Raw genomic sequence first — 14,246 nt, 5'->3', positions numbered from 1 at the left:
CAACATGACTAACAGCAGCTCTGTCTGCCCGGAAAAGTCATTTCACCTCTTCATAACTGTAATTTTGCTACTTTTAGGAATCTTTATTATTATTATTATTATTATTATTATTATTATTATTATTATTATTATTATTATTGTGTTCTGCCTGCATGTGTCCCTGCAGGCCAGAAGAGGGCGCCAGATCTCATTACAGGTGGTTGTGAGCCACCATGTGGTTGCTGGGAAGTGAACTCAGGACCTCTGGAAGAGCAGTCAGTGCTCTTAACCACTGAGCCATCTCTCCAGCCCTGGAAAAGGCACTTCAGTTAGTGGGAACTTGGTCTTCCTTGTGGTCAATGGTGAAGGTTTGAATTCTCATTTGAACAAGGGTTTTAAGGAAACCTTCCCTGTCACTCCCAATTATTTCTCTGAAATTTTCCACAATTATCACTCTTCCATACACCACTTCCCTGCATCCAGTTTCCCTTACGCACAAAATGTTCCTGGTACTAGGCATGTACTTCCCAGGTACCCTGGCACTTGGCATGTACTCCCCAGGTACCCTGGCACTTGGCATGTACTCCCCCAGGTACCCTGGCACTTGGCATGTACTCCCCCAGGTACCCTGGCATTTGGCATGTACTCCCCCAGGTACCCTGGCACTTGGCATGTACTCCCCAGGTACCCTGGCACTTGGCATGTACTCCCCCAGGTACCTACCATGGGTTCACCCCTTCCTCCCTTTCAATACTTGTCCAAACATCACCTTTCCAGTGAGAGCTCTACCTGATGGTTCTGTAAAATCGTAGCCTGCCTCTGGAAACACTTTCTCTGCTGCTTCATTGGCTTCACAAAGATTTCACTCTCAGCTTCAGACATGTCTTTATGGCTCATATTCCCAAGCCAGAATGTAAACTCCAAGCAGGTTCAGAACGGGCTTTCCCGTCACGTTCACTGATGCATCGACGACACAGAGTGTCTGGAAGAGGGTAGGCATCTCGCCGGGGGGGAAAAGATTTCATATTCAAGAACACGCTCATAGCTGGGAACCACGGCACACACAGTCAGCAGCCATCTCTCTGTGAGAGAGGAAAGGACGAATGGTCTGTCTCCCACACTAGTTTCTTTTCCTCTCGTCTTAAAACAGTGATCATGTTTTTCTTTATTTTACTTAAGATTAAGTGTAAGCTGTGTTGCATTTAGACTTCATACTGCCAAGGAGCAAAGAAGACATTTGATATCTTTGAAAATAACTTATAAACTAGAGTCAGTGTGGCTTTTGGTTTGGGGTTTTGTTTTTTATTTCCAGACACCGTTTCTCTGTGTAGTTTTGGTGCCTGTCCTGGAACTCGCTCTGTAGACCAGGCTGGCCTCAAACTCACAGAGATCCGCCTGGCTTTGCCTCCCGAGTGCTGGGATTAAAGGTGTGCGCCACCACAGCCGCCCACATCGGTGTGTTGTTTTAACATGTAGACTACTTTTAACATATGGGTTATATACAATGCGTGGCTACATGTTTCAGGTTGGGAAACTGATTATGTCAGGATTGCTATAATAATAGAACACCTACTTGACCTGCCAATAGGTGAATGCTATTTGTTTTGCCATGTTTGAACGTGTATCACCTGGCTTTTATTTTTACTGTGGTTTTTCAACTTTGCAGTCTTTCTTTTACCTGCCATGATCCTGTCTGGCCAAAAGATGGTAAGCAAGTATGTTTGTGTATCCAAATACCAGAGGCAGTCAACTACACAAACAGAAAGCTGTTGTGACTCAATTCCTGAGGCTTCAGTTTATGGGCCATTGGCTCTGCTGATTGTGGGGCTGTGGGAAAGCAGGACATTGACGGCAAAGAGTACACATTGGAACAAAATTGCATGCCTCACGATGGTCAGGAAACCAAAGGAAAAAACAAGACAAAGATGCAAGGTCCCACCACCCTTTTCAAGGGCATGCCACAGTGTGCCGGAAGTCCCGCCCCTTCACAATTCCGCCACCTTCGTGTGGCCCCAAGCTGAGTACTAATCCTGCAATGTGGACCTTTGTGAGATTTCTCAGATCAACTAAGTTGTGAGATATTAGCTTCCGTGAGCTGAACCCAGTTCAGGGTCCCACCACACGCCACCTGTGGACATCCCACCCAGTTACTTACAAGTGGGTAAGAGAGTCATCAGCAAGGCTTTTGTGAGGGGCCTGGAGAGGTGGCTGGGCTGCTCTTCCAGAGGATCCAGGTTCAATCCCCAGCACCCCCACGGCGCTCACAACTGTCTGTAACTTCAGTTCTAGGGGATCCCACACCCTCATACAGACAGACATACATGCAAGCAAACTATCAATGCCATGAAAAAAGAAAAGAGTACTTGGTATCTTGAGGAGGACTCAGACCAGTCCTAGTATCCACATTGGGTGGCTCAGAGTGATCTGTGGCTCCAGTTCCAGGGAACTGGACACCCTTTGGCTTGTGATGGTGTACACAAACTCATACACACATACACACACACACACACACACACACACACACACACACACACACACACTCCACGGTATCTGGAGCTGGAACTTCAACATCTGTACTTTTAGGGAGCAACACTTGGCCTATCCCACCCTGCCCAAATCTTAGATCAAACGTTACCGCCACAGGAAGCCTTCCTTGACCACCAACCCAAGGAAAATGTCCCTCAGTCACTACCTTACTGACAGATCGCCTCTCTGTTGCCATGATAAACACCAAGGGTTTATTTTATCCTATGCTCTCAGGTCACAGTTCATCGCTGAGGGAAGCCAAAGCAGAAACTCAAGCAGAAACCAAGAAGGGAGACGGCTCCCCACAGACATGACACTCCTTCTCGGTGACTCTCAGTTGTGTCAAATTGACAATAAAAAAATGAACCCATACATTTATCATTCTATTTCACTTTCTTCACACATGTCCCACTGCCTGAAATTACCCTATGGACTTCCTTGGGTCTCTCTTTATAAACTAGAATACAGACCCATCATAAAACCTCAAACTGTGTCTTATGCATTTGTCTCCAAGGCCAAGAACAGTGTCTGACCCATGGCAAGGCTTAGTAAGCTGAGTGTAAGTGAAGGCACTTAGTCAAGTGAATGCCACTGGCCCGTTCATCAACATAATGCCAAGGGGTGCCACGGATGTGGACACAAATCAAGCCAGGCAAAAGGCTAGAAAAGGGTGGGCTGTTTTGAGTAAGGTGGCCATGAAGGTTTGTTAGGAGACGGTAATGAGATGACCCACAGCAGTGAGGATGAGGATGATGTTCAGGAGTGGGATTCAGGCAGGGAAGGTGGAAGTGGAAACAGTGAGCAAACCTACCAAAGGGAATCCGGAAGTGGGGTATCCGCATGGCTGCCCTTTGTTTGGAGCCTAGCACTTGGCCTAAGCCTTAACAACATCTCATGAAATAAAGCTTCTCTTGTTCCTAAATTGCCACAACAGCATTCGAGTGCCCTCTCCTCGCTTCTCTGGGCCTTTTGCTCTGGTTCCTGTTGCACCGTGTCCAACATTTCTGTAAGCTTTCCACTTTCCATGGCCCTTGCCCCTCGGAATGCCTGGAAGAAAGGACTTCAAACCAATGAAGTACAAAAAGAAGAGGACATTGGCGGCCTCTTCTCTCCATCACTGTCCTTCCTGCTGGGAAAAGCAAGCTCTTCCCCTTTAGAAACAGACATTTTAGATCTGTAAATGAAAACTATTAGGCATTAGTGAAGGGAATTAAAGAAGATGCTAATAAATAGATGTTCTGTGTTCATGAACCACAAGAATCAATATTGTCAAATGTTCATTGTTGTATGATATTTTGTTTGTGTTCTGACAAATAAAGCTAGCCTGGAGATCAGAGGGCAGAGCTAGCCACTAATTAACCATAGAGGCCAGGCACTGGTGACACATACCTTTAATCTCAGCACTTGGGAGGAGGAAGCAGGAAGATCAGGAGTTCAAAACCACCCTGGGTTACATGAGATTGAACCAGTTTAAAAGAGAAACAGAGCTAGGCAGTGGTGGTACACGCCTTTAGTCCCAGCACTAGGGAGGTGGAGACAGGAATATAAGGCAGGTGGAGAAAGAATCTCAGCCCTCATTTGGTCTGAGGATTTGTAGAAGTAAGAAGTCACATCTGACTCTGGGTGTTTAGTGTTAAGACTAATTATGAGCACGCTTCAGTTCATACTACCCAAAGATATCCACAGGTTCAATCTAATACATGTCAAAATGCCAGCGACACCCAAAAAGAACAAAACAATGCTTAAAAGCACATGGAACCACAAAAAGACATCCCCTCCCCCCCAAAAAAACAAAGAAACAAACAAACAAACCTAAAGCAGTTGTGATGGCTAATACTGTCAACTTAACGGAATCTGGGGTCTCCTGGGAGACAAGACTCTGAGAATGTCTGCAAGGTAATGGAGACTAGGTTGACTGAGGAGGAAAGAGTCACCCTGAATATGGGTGGCACCATTCTGTGGGCCGAGATCTCAGATAAAATACAAAGGATTTTCCATTTCCTGTGTGGCCGGCTGTCTCCAGCTCTGGCCACCGTGATGTCCCCACCATCAGGGACTGCACCCACGAACTATGAAGCACAACAAACCATTTTTTTTTCCTGAAGGTGCCTCTGCCGGGCAGCCTGTCACGGCAACAGGGAAAGTCACTAACACAACAATCTGGAACAGGAACAAACCAGAGAAATCACAGTTCCTGGCTTCAAATCATACTACAGAGCTATGGACATTAAAACAGCACCAAGCATGGTGGACGAACTGCAATCATAGAACTCAGGAAGCATGATGAACCTGAGTCTAAAGCCAGACTGGGCTACCTAGACCTTATCTCAAAACCAAACAAACAAAAATTATAAGGACAAGCAACAAAGAAGCCAAAGAAATGCAAACACTGTAATAAAGGTACAAAAGCGGATGGAACAGAGAGCCAGAAAATCACGCCCACATGTGCGGTCAAATCTTGAATAAAAGTACCCAAAGCAGACAATGGGGAAGGAGAGTCCTACAGGAAATGGGAGTGGGGGAATTGGATATTCACATGAAAAAAAGTAAAACGGAACCCTTTTCTGTCTTGAGATGAGGCCTCTCTACACAGCCCAAGCTGTCCCGGAACTCACTATGTAGATTAGGCTGGCCTCAAATTCACAGAGATCTTCCCGGAAACTGGAACCACCCATGTACATAGAGCCCTGGCTGGTACCGGGGTGGGCATAGGACCCTGCTTTCCAAATATTGTTGTACATTTTCCCAGTGCCTCCTGACTGACTAACACAGATGCCTACTTTGGTGTTGGCCTTGCTGGCCACCAACAGTTCTCCTAACAACATCCACAGGGAAGTTTTAACAAACAAGTCCCCCATGTTTTCCCCTCTACCGAGCCAGACATTTAAGAAGGTCACTAGCTCCCCACAGAGAGAACAGAACAGAAACTCCAGTGACCACAGAAAACGAGAACACACAGTGGCAGACCCCGATCAGAAAGGTCACAGTAAACATCAGCCTCCCACAACAGCAAAATCCAAAGAGTGGGAAAGTGGGATTTCTAAAGTCACCACATAAGAGTACTCAGAATGTCTGATTTCCAAGAAAAAATGCTGGCTTGTACTACAGGGAGATACGGTCATTCATGGGGGAGGGGAGGAAATTTTCCAGAAATCACTTATTTATGAAGCAGCTCAAAAATTGTAACCAGTAGCCAAGTGGCCAAAAACTTATCTAAATTTGATGGAAGACATGAGTACACATGAGTCAAGACACCCCAAAAACAAACAAACAAAAACCTGTATGTGAACTCCAAGTAGGATAAATCTGAACTAGAAAAATGTGAACTCGAAACAGAAGTGTTTATTGATGTACAAAGAATCCTCAATAAGATTAATAGCCAACTTCTCATGAGAAACCATGGGGGGCCATATGTGAGGAAGAGGACGGCATTAAAGGCCTGAAAGAGAGCTTTAAAAATTTTAAGCAAGAATTCTGTGTCTGGAAAAAAACATCTTTTGATAAAAGGAAAGCTAGGCATGGTAGATGGCACACATCTTTAATCCAGCACTTGGGAGGCAGGGGCAGGTAGATGTCTGTGAGTTTGAGTTCAGCGTGGTCTACAGAGTGAGTCCCAGGTCAGCTGGAGCTACAATGTGAGAACTTGTCTTTAAAAAAAAGGAGAATAATGAGGAACAGAGACGTTTATACATAAATAAGACCTGAAAGAATTCATCACCACTAAACTTGCTTCACAAGAAATGACAGACAGTTCTTTGTTTTAAAATGAGAAACTATTAGAGTAACTCAAAGCTATAGGGAAAAAAAAGAAAAAACAAAAACCCAGCATGTCCAGTAACAAGCATGGAATCTATAAAGAAGAGGAATGGTCATGTGTCTATGTGGTGCTTTATGGGAACTATAGTTGATATTAATCAAATAGGTGTTTGTAAGTTTTCCTTTTATCTGAAATGCTAATGTTAAGACAGATTGTGAAAGAAATACCATTTCATTGTGGAAAAAATTCAAAGACCAGAATAGCCTCAAATAGAATCAACTTTACCCTGGTTGAGTCGGAAAATAATGACGATGATGATGATGATGATGACGATGACGGTAACACCAACTAGAGCCTTTCCAAGGGACCCAGGGCACAGAGGGGAACGTTTGAGACAGAAACAGAATAATAAGAAAATAAGAGTGGCTGGGAAGGTTTTCTTCCTTTTCTCGCAGGGGGATAGCCCCTGATTTGCTTAACCATATTTCTAGGTACTTTGGCTGTCAGAGCCATTGGAGTGTAATAGCGAAGAAACAAAGTCTAGCCCAGCATGGCGGTGCATGCCTGTAACCCCGGCACTTGGGAGGCTGAAGCAGGGCTGTGAGTTTGAGTCTGGACTGAGCACCCAAGCGAGTCCCAGGCAGCCAGAGATACACAGCAAGGCCCACTGAAGAGTTACAAGGAGTAAAATAAAGCACTTAGAATAGCTCCTGGCTCTTATGAAAACCCTAATATTAGCTTTTAATAATAATATTACTATCATTATCATTTAAAGACACTTTATGGCACAAATGAAGTTCTATCAAAGTCTACAGCAACAGAAGTACATAAAAATTTGAATTTTCCAATCTAATCACTTAACCCATTCCTTATCTAGGACAAACACAGCATAATCAATATTTTAGTGATTTTTTTAAAAAAATCCTCCATCAAAGAAATAATGCAATTAGTTGTGAAAACTCTTTCTTCTAAATCATGAGTCTACTTGTCTTTCTGTCATTACTATTGATACGGGATATTTATCAGAACATAAACCTCCATGTAAAAATCCAGGCTCAGTGGCATGCTTGTAATAGCAAGAAGATGAATCCCTGAGGCTTGCTGGTGGGCCAGCCTAGCCTACCTGACAAGCTTCAGGCCAACAAGACAGCCTGCCTCAAAAATAAAAGGGGGACAGAAGAAATGGCGCAGCAGTAGAGGATCCAGATGTGGTTGAATGCTCACAGCTGGCTGTAACTAGTTTCAGAGGACCCAACACCTCCTTCTGGCCTCCTCAAGCCCTGTAAATGCACAGTGCACATACATACATGCAATAAAACACTCCTACACATAAAATAAAAACCAATCTTTCCAAAATAAAGTGGACGGCACCTGAGAAACGACATCAAAGTTGCCCTCTGACTTTGATGTGCAATGTGCACACATGTGCAAGCACACTCACACATGTGTGCCCGCACACACAAACACATGCAGAGACACACACTCCAGAACATTCCCACAGGCTGTGTGGTGGTGCATTGAAGTGGGGGATGACCGAGGAAAGAACAAGGTCTCTAATTTTATGATAAGTCGTTCTAGGCCCCTCCGGTTGGGTAATCTTGTGCTGAATCACATTTTATTCATATTGAGTCGTCTGTCCTGGTGGTAAAAACTCTGCACATAGTCTCCTTAGATCCCTGGGTTGATTTCCACCTCTGCCTCTCCCTAGGTCAGAGACATAGAAGCTAAAATTGGCAAAAGGCTCCTGGTAACACCCAGGGATAACCAGTTAACACCTCTAACTATCTCCAAAAGGTTTTGAAATGATAGGTTTGTTTCTTTATTCAATCCAATCCGTGTGTCTAGATGATTCTTCTGTTCTCCCTCTTCCCTGGATGGGTTGGCTAAATTTCTGCCCAAGGCAGAAGCTAAGCCCCTGTCCTCCAAACCACTCTTTCAGATTTGCGTCTCGGTGAGAACAAGTCAATGGCCAAGGCTGAGCATCCGTTTCCACTGTCGGGCGTGGATGGGAGTATACACCTCGCGGGACCCCGATGAGACTGGATGAAGTTAAGGGTATGAAGAGCTCAGAACACCAGCCACATTGGGGAGCAGCCAGGAATCATTTCTCAAAACGAGAATCCCCAACGTTCCTTCCGGCCAGTCACTTTATCCACAGGACTTCATTAGCTATGAATAGGACACACACCCCAGGCTGGGGGCTTAACTCAGTGGTAGAGAGCACAAGGCCACAGGCTCTGGGTTTAATCCTCATAACCACCACAGCCCACACAAAATTAATCTTGTTAGCTCTCTAAGCTAGAGAAAGAATCCCAGGGTACTGGAAGGGCCCAGGTGAGCTGCCGGATTCTTGTTCTTTAAGATCCCAGAGTTCTGACTACCAACTTAAAATGTCCCTATGTAGAATTTCCCAGAGAGAGCCCTGTGGCTACTCTTTCCCTGTTTTGTCCAAGGAAACACAGGATTTGTGGTTAGGGCTTAACTTGGGCAAACACCACCTCCTACGTCCCTAGCTGGATTCTCACCACACACCAAGAACAATGCGACTCTTCAGTGTTGAAGGAGTCCTATGAGGGCCCAACGTATTACCAGTCTTCTATTTTATCACAAAAGGACTCTCCCTGTAGTGAGGGATGGCCTCTCTTTATTTGCATCGCAAGACATACTCCTGAGTCTGCTTTGGAGAGGCATTTAAGGTGATCAGCAGGGCCTATGACGCATCTGTCACAACAATCCCCTCTGCCCAGCAGTGAGAAGCCCGCATCCTGGAGCAGCAGCACCCCCATAGCCTGCAGCTGGGGGCTCTGGGTGACGTAGTCAGGACCGGACAACAATCCAGTCAGCCGAGAAGCATGGCTTCTCCTATTACAACCATCAGACTCTTCAAAATAAGAAACAGCTTTCTGCGTCATGACTCCAGGAATGCTAACTGCTGGAAGAACTCTGCCCCTTCTTCCTCCGTGACATCTCTATGAGAGCAGGGGACCATTGTCTTTGCATCCCAAGTGCCGACCCCACAAACCGTATGAGGAACGATTGTTTATTAGAGACCTAAGTGAACTCCATTTTGACAATAGCTAGTGATATCTAAACATTTCAAACTAGGAACGGATTTCTTGGCACTGAGGAGGCTGAAGGAGGAGGATAGTAAGTTCAAGGCCAGATGGGCTACCAAGTGAGACCTTATCTTAATGCCTTTTCAAATTTATATATATACATATATACACATATATACACATATATATTTCATATATATATACACATACATATATATATTTATAAACCTGTGATATAGATATACTAATAATAACTGAAAGTCAACTGTATATCACATACCACTGAGGAGGTTTATAAAGTTAGCGCCATCTCAAATGTAACGACTTTCATACAACTTGCTGTGTCGCGCCCTGCTAGGAACACTGCCCCAAAGGCTGATGCTCGCCCTCAGGATTATGGAAAGTCTACTCTGTTTCCACACTTAAAAAATAAGAGGGGTTGGGGATTTAGCTCAGTGGTAGAGCGCTTGCCTAGCAAGTGCAAGGCCCTGGGTTCGGTCCTCAGCTCCGGAAAGAAAAAAAAAAAAAAAAGAGTAAAAGCACAGCTAACTAACTCAATGCACTTTTGAGAGGGTTTAATGGTTAGCACACGGACAACACTTAAAATAGTGCCTGGCTCACGGTGACCTCTTAAGAAAGGTTAACTGTTAGCATTTTTCTGTGATCAGTCCTGTCCAAGCTAACACACTAGGGTACCAAATTTGGCAAAAGTTCACTTGGTTAATTACCCAGAAAAGTATGAATGGAAGTTAGAAGGTCCCTTTAAAGAAAAAAATAGATATCTGCCAAACCCTAAGTATGTGCCAGAAAGACGTACGGAATGTATGTAAGCCATTGGCCTTGCTGACATCTTCCTTAAAACAAACAAACAAACAAACAAACAAATGAAAACCAGAGAACAACTTTTACCTTCTCTTCAGGCCAGACAGCGGTTCTAGGGCTGCCAGAGCTGGGCCACCTTCGTGTGACAAGAGCCCATGAGTCTCTGAGAGCTTCTGATGACTCCTGCTCCGGTTAAAAATAATCGCTGAGAAACAGAAAGCAGAAGTCCTTAGAATTGCTTCATTCACACCGCCCCATCAGGGGTGTTTTTCCTGTTTTCTCGGATCACCAATCTTCCAGCTCAGCAATTCCCAAGTAGGTGCCCTGATGGCCGCTGGTCCCCAAGATCCCCAACGCTGCTACGTGCTGCAGTCAAGTGATTGTGGGAAACACACCACGCTTCCCACAAGAAGAGACGCAACATCTACTCCCGTGTGAAAGCCCCTGAGTCCTTTCCAGGCTTTCCTTAGAAACTCATTTACGTGTGTTTACTGCACGTGTGCAAGCCTATATAACCACCCTCGGCTAGTGCACTGTTAGTTACTTGTCCAGATACTCGGTCTCTTCTACGTAAATTCTGGAAAAAAAAAAAAGATGGCCAGGGACTAAGAAAGGTTATCCTGATATTTTTTAAAATAATTATTTTCTTTACCAAAGAAAGCAGGGGGAATAGAGGCAAGCCAGTCAACACTCTAGCACGGAGGAATGAGTTCAAAGCCCCACCCCACACTCTGGAGCTACTGGTTAGTGACAGATGATAATATCTGAGGAAAGGGGAGTCCGTTTTCTTTAAGGGTGTGGCCACTGCTAGGTCAACTATGCTCCACAGGGTGGTCCTACACCCCTGAGTGTATGGGCAACACACACTGACTTGACTCAGGGGGTGATTTAAAAAAGGAAGGGAGGGAGGGAGGGAGGGAGGGAGGGAGGAAGAAGGAAGGAAGGAAAGAAAGAAAGGAAGGAAGGAAAAGAGAAGAAAAAAGAAAAGAAAAGAAGAAAAGAAAAGAAAAGAAAAAAAAGAAAAGAAAAGAAAAAGCAGGCCCGAGTTGGGAGGGGACAGGAAGTTAAGGGTGAATCTGGGAGGAGTCAATCGTCAGAGGATAAAAATGTGGTATTAAAAATAGATCCCAGGGACTCTCCTCTGAGCACTGGGGCAGGAGTCAACGCTGTAACCATCGTTAGCATCAAGCACTGGGAAGCGCGACAAGAATGTTGAACTCTGCTGGGGCCTGGGCACTTCTGCTTATCATCAGCACTTGGGAGAGAGGCAGAGGCAGGCTGCAGAGTGAGAATGGGCTGAACCGTGAGTTCTAAGCCAGCCTGGGTTCCATAATAAGCCCCCCACCCACCCCCGAACAAACCACAACGACGAAGAGAAGCAAGCGTTAGTTCTATGTTGAGCTTTCCCAAGTGCTGACTGCAAACACACTTTGAGTGCATTCTGTGAGCGATTAAAACTGGCAAGGGCGAGCCGCTGGACAAGCCCTTGCCGGTATCCTTGAGTGTGGGACTGTCCGCTGGGCGGTCCCTTTCCTAGTAACTGGCTGCATGGCCCTCATGACAGCCCAGATGTTCTGGACTCTCTATAATCCCCCTGAAGAAATGCCAGCAACTGTGGAACACCACCAGAGCCACAGCTGACGACATACTCCAGTCATGACCACTCCAGACAGTTCTCTGGCCTTAGAAAGCAGCTCTCGGGGGAACACAAGCCTGGGTGAACTCTACATGACCTTAGAGGCTTTTGTTACCCAGGCCAGAGGAGGAACACTTCCTCTCAAGGCCTGTCACTGGCCCAGTCACAACCCTGCACGATTGGTACGAATACAAATCAATGTAGGAGTGTTTTGTTTACACGTAGGTAAGTGTGCCATGTGTATGCAATGCCCACAGAGGAGACGAGGTCAGAGTAGGCCCTGGAACTGGAGTTACAAATGAGAGATGGTGGTTGTCCACCCATGCTGTCCTCTGGTGTTAGAGGATTCAGCCCCCATAAAAGACTTGTCTGGGTGCTCCTGACTAAGCTGCTAACACAGAGGGCTGGTGGGAATAACGGCATTGGAGCCTCAGCAGCCACGAGGCCACCAGCAGCAGCATCAGAAGAAGGGGGGGGGGCAGTGGCGGCTGGGAGCAGAGGTGACCAAGAGAGGTAGTTCTCTAAGGCTCTGAAAAACTGAAGGTCTTCATCACCAAAAAGTTCCCTGGAGCTGCCAAGTCTTAAGGGCCAAGGGAACTGACACTCTGGGTCCCGAGTTGAGATCCACCCAGGATCTGTAACAGCAACAGTCATGGCCTGCAGGGGCCACTCACTGCCGATTCATGCTGAGGATTATAATAATAGCTGGCAAAGGCTGCTGCCCGGAGCAATGAGTTTACATCATGAGGACCACATGCCTTCTAAACCCTGGAGCCATAGCTCTGGGTACCTAGTCTACCCTTTGCACGATCAAAGGGTTCTGGGACCGGCAGCATCCTAAGAGCTCCTTCTCAGTTCCCTGGAATGTCTACCCAGACAGATCAGAGGGACGGGCCCCACCCAGCGGAATGGAAACACTACTTACTTGCTCGGTCTTTACACACGCTGCTGGGATGGGAAAAGATGAGCATCATTTTCATTTTACCCAAGGGAGAAACTGAGATAAACTAATTGACACACAGAGTACTTACGCGCAGAGGTTTCATATGCAAACCCAGCGCCAGTCCTCAAAGAGGTGTACAATCGTTTCCTCTCCAGTCTCCAGAGCTCTAGAAGCTTTAGGAAAAGCCACAGAGCAAGTGGAACTAAGATGTGAACTCGGATCTCTACCTTCAAAGCCTGAACAAAACAGTTCAGCTGTTAGTGACAAGTTTTTTGCACCCCGATAGGCCTCTCCGCCGACACAGCAATCCAAATCAGACCAAGTCAGACCGAATTAGAAAAAGCCCCAGTTTAATGGGTAAAGCATTCCTGGGTGATTCTCAGGCCCCCTGACAGAGGAGTCCGGGGAGAAAGACCCGAAAACTACGTGTCTGTTTTCTGGGGTACAGTTTAAATACCCCGTGGGAGTGGTCTTGAGCATCTCTGGGGGAGGAGCCATGTTTGGCGGGGCTTTCTGAGGGGCGGAGTCTGAGCAAAGAGGTGGGGCTTCCACCAGAACATTCCAGGCTCTTTGGGTATCTGGATGCCAGGGCATCAGGGGCTGAGGTGGCTCTTCCACCAGAACAGTTATCAGAAAGGATTTCCCTTCTAGATTCAGCCGCCAGGCCTGTTTTTAGCATCTATTATCTGCACAGGAGCTCATGCAGGTGGGGAGCGGATACAAAGGTAAATAAAGGAAACCATCAATACACTGAACCTCAGAATTGTGTGAGCTTATGATTCCTTAATAACAAAGATTTTAATTACTCAATTACTCACAGCTAGTGCCTCTTGCACATTACAGTAACTAACTAGCTGCAGATAAAAAATGGGCTAATAATTTTAGCACTTCACAAACACGCAGAACCAAAAACAAGTTATAATAGGGGGAAGAAAAGATGAATTAGGTTTTAACAAAATTTAAAACTTTCGTGCCAAGGACACAACAATGGTTGATCTCAACGCTCAACTTGATTGGACTAAGGGACACCTAGGCGTGAGTTAGTGAGGTGTATCTTTGGGTGTGCATATGAGTGTTTCCAGAGAGCATGAACTGAGGAGGGTAGGACCCACCCTGAGTGCAGGCAACACCGTCCTATGGACTGAAGTAAAGTGGGAGGTAGAAAGAAAGGTGGGCACCACGTGGGATTCCTCTTCTCACACTTCCTTATCTGCGGGGCTATGAGCAGGCTGCCTTCTACAACCACACCTTCCTAGTCATGATGTTCCCCGATCCAAAGCCCAAACAAACTTTCCCTCCCTTATGTAGCTCCCTGTGGGGTACTTGGTCATAGCAGAGAAAGGTCACTAATACATATATCACACAGTGTCGAGCTAGGTCACTAATAAAGATATCAACAAAGTGAAACCATCATCCACAGACCAAGATGAAATATTTGCAGATCACATGGCTAACAAAGGCCTTGTCTCTCTATTTAAGATCTCCCGTAGCTCAACAGTGAAAAGACCACTGACCGCACATGTTTTC

The 14,246-nt window shown here is 45.8% G+C and overlaps 1 protein-coding gene across 2 annotated transcripts in view; it reads right to left on the bottom strand.

The window, feature by feature from the left end:
* Nucleotides 1-14,246, bottom strand: part of Tmcc3 (transmembrane and coiled-coil domain family 3) — a 286,150-nt gene that overhangs the window by 226,739 nt on the left and 45,165 nt on the right. Inside the window, exon 2 of one of the 2 annotated variants that reach the window (XM_076554639.1) lies at nt 10,228-10,345. The exons of the other annotated variant lie outside the window; for it this stretch is intronic. The gene's annotated coding sequence lies outside the window, so the exon portion shown is untranslated. The remainder of the gene's footprint in view (nt 1-10,227; nt 10,346-14,246) is intronic. 2 annotated transcript variants of the gene reach the window in all.

This window comes from Peromyscus maniculatus, chromosome 18, assembly GCF_049852395.1.
Source record: "Peromyscus maniculatus bairdii isolate BWxNUB_F1_BW_parent chromosome 18, HU_Pman_BW_mat_3.1, whole genome shotgun sequence".
Lineage (NCBI taxonomy): Eukaryota > Metazoa > Chordata > Mammalia > Rodentia > Cricetidae > Peromyscus > Peromyscus maniculatus.
Note: the sequence above shows the minus strand (reverse complement) of the source record. Positions and strands in the feature narration are given on the sequence as shown.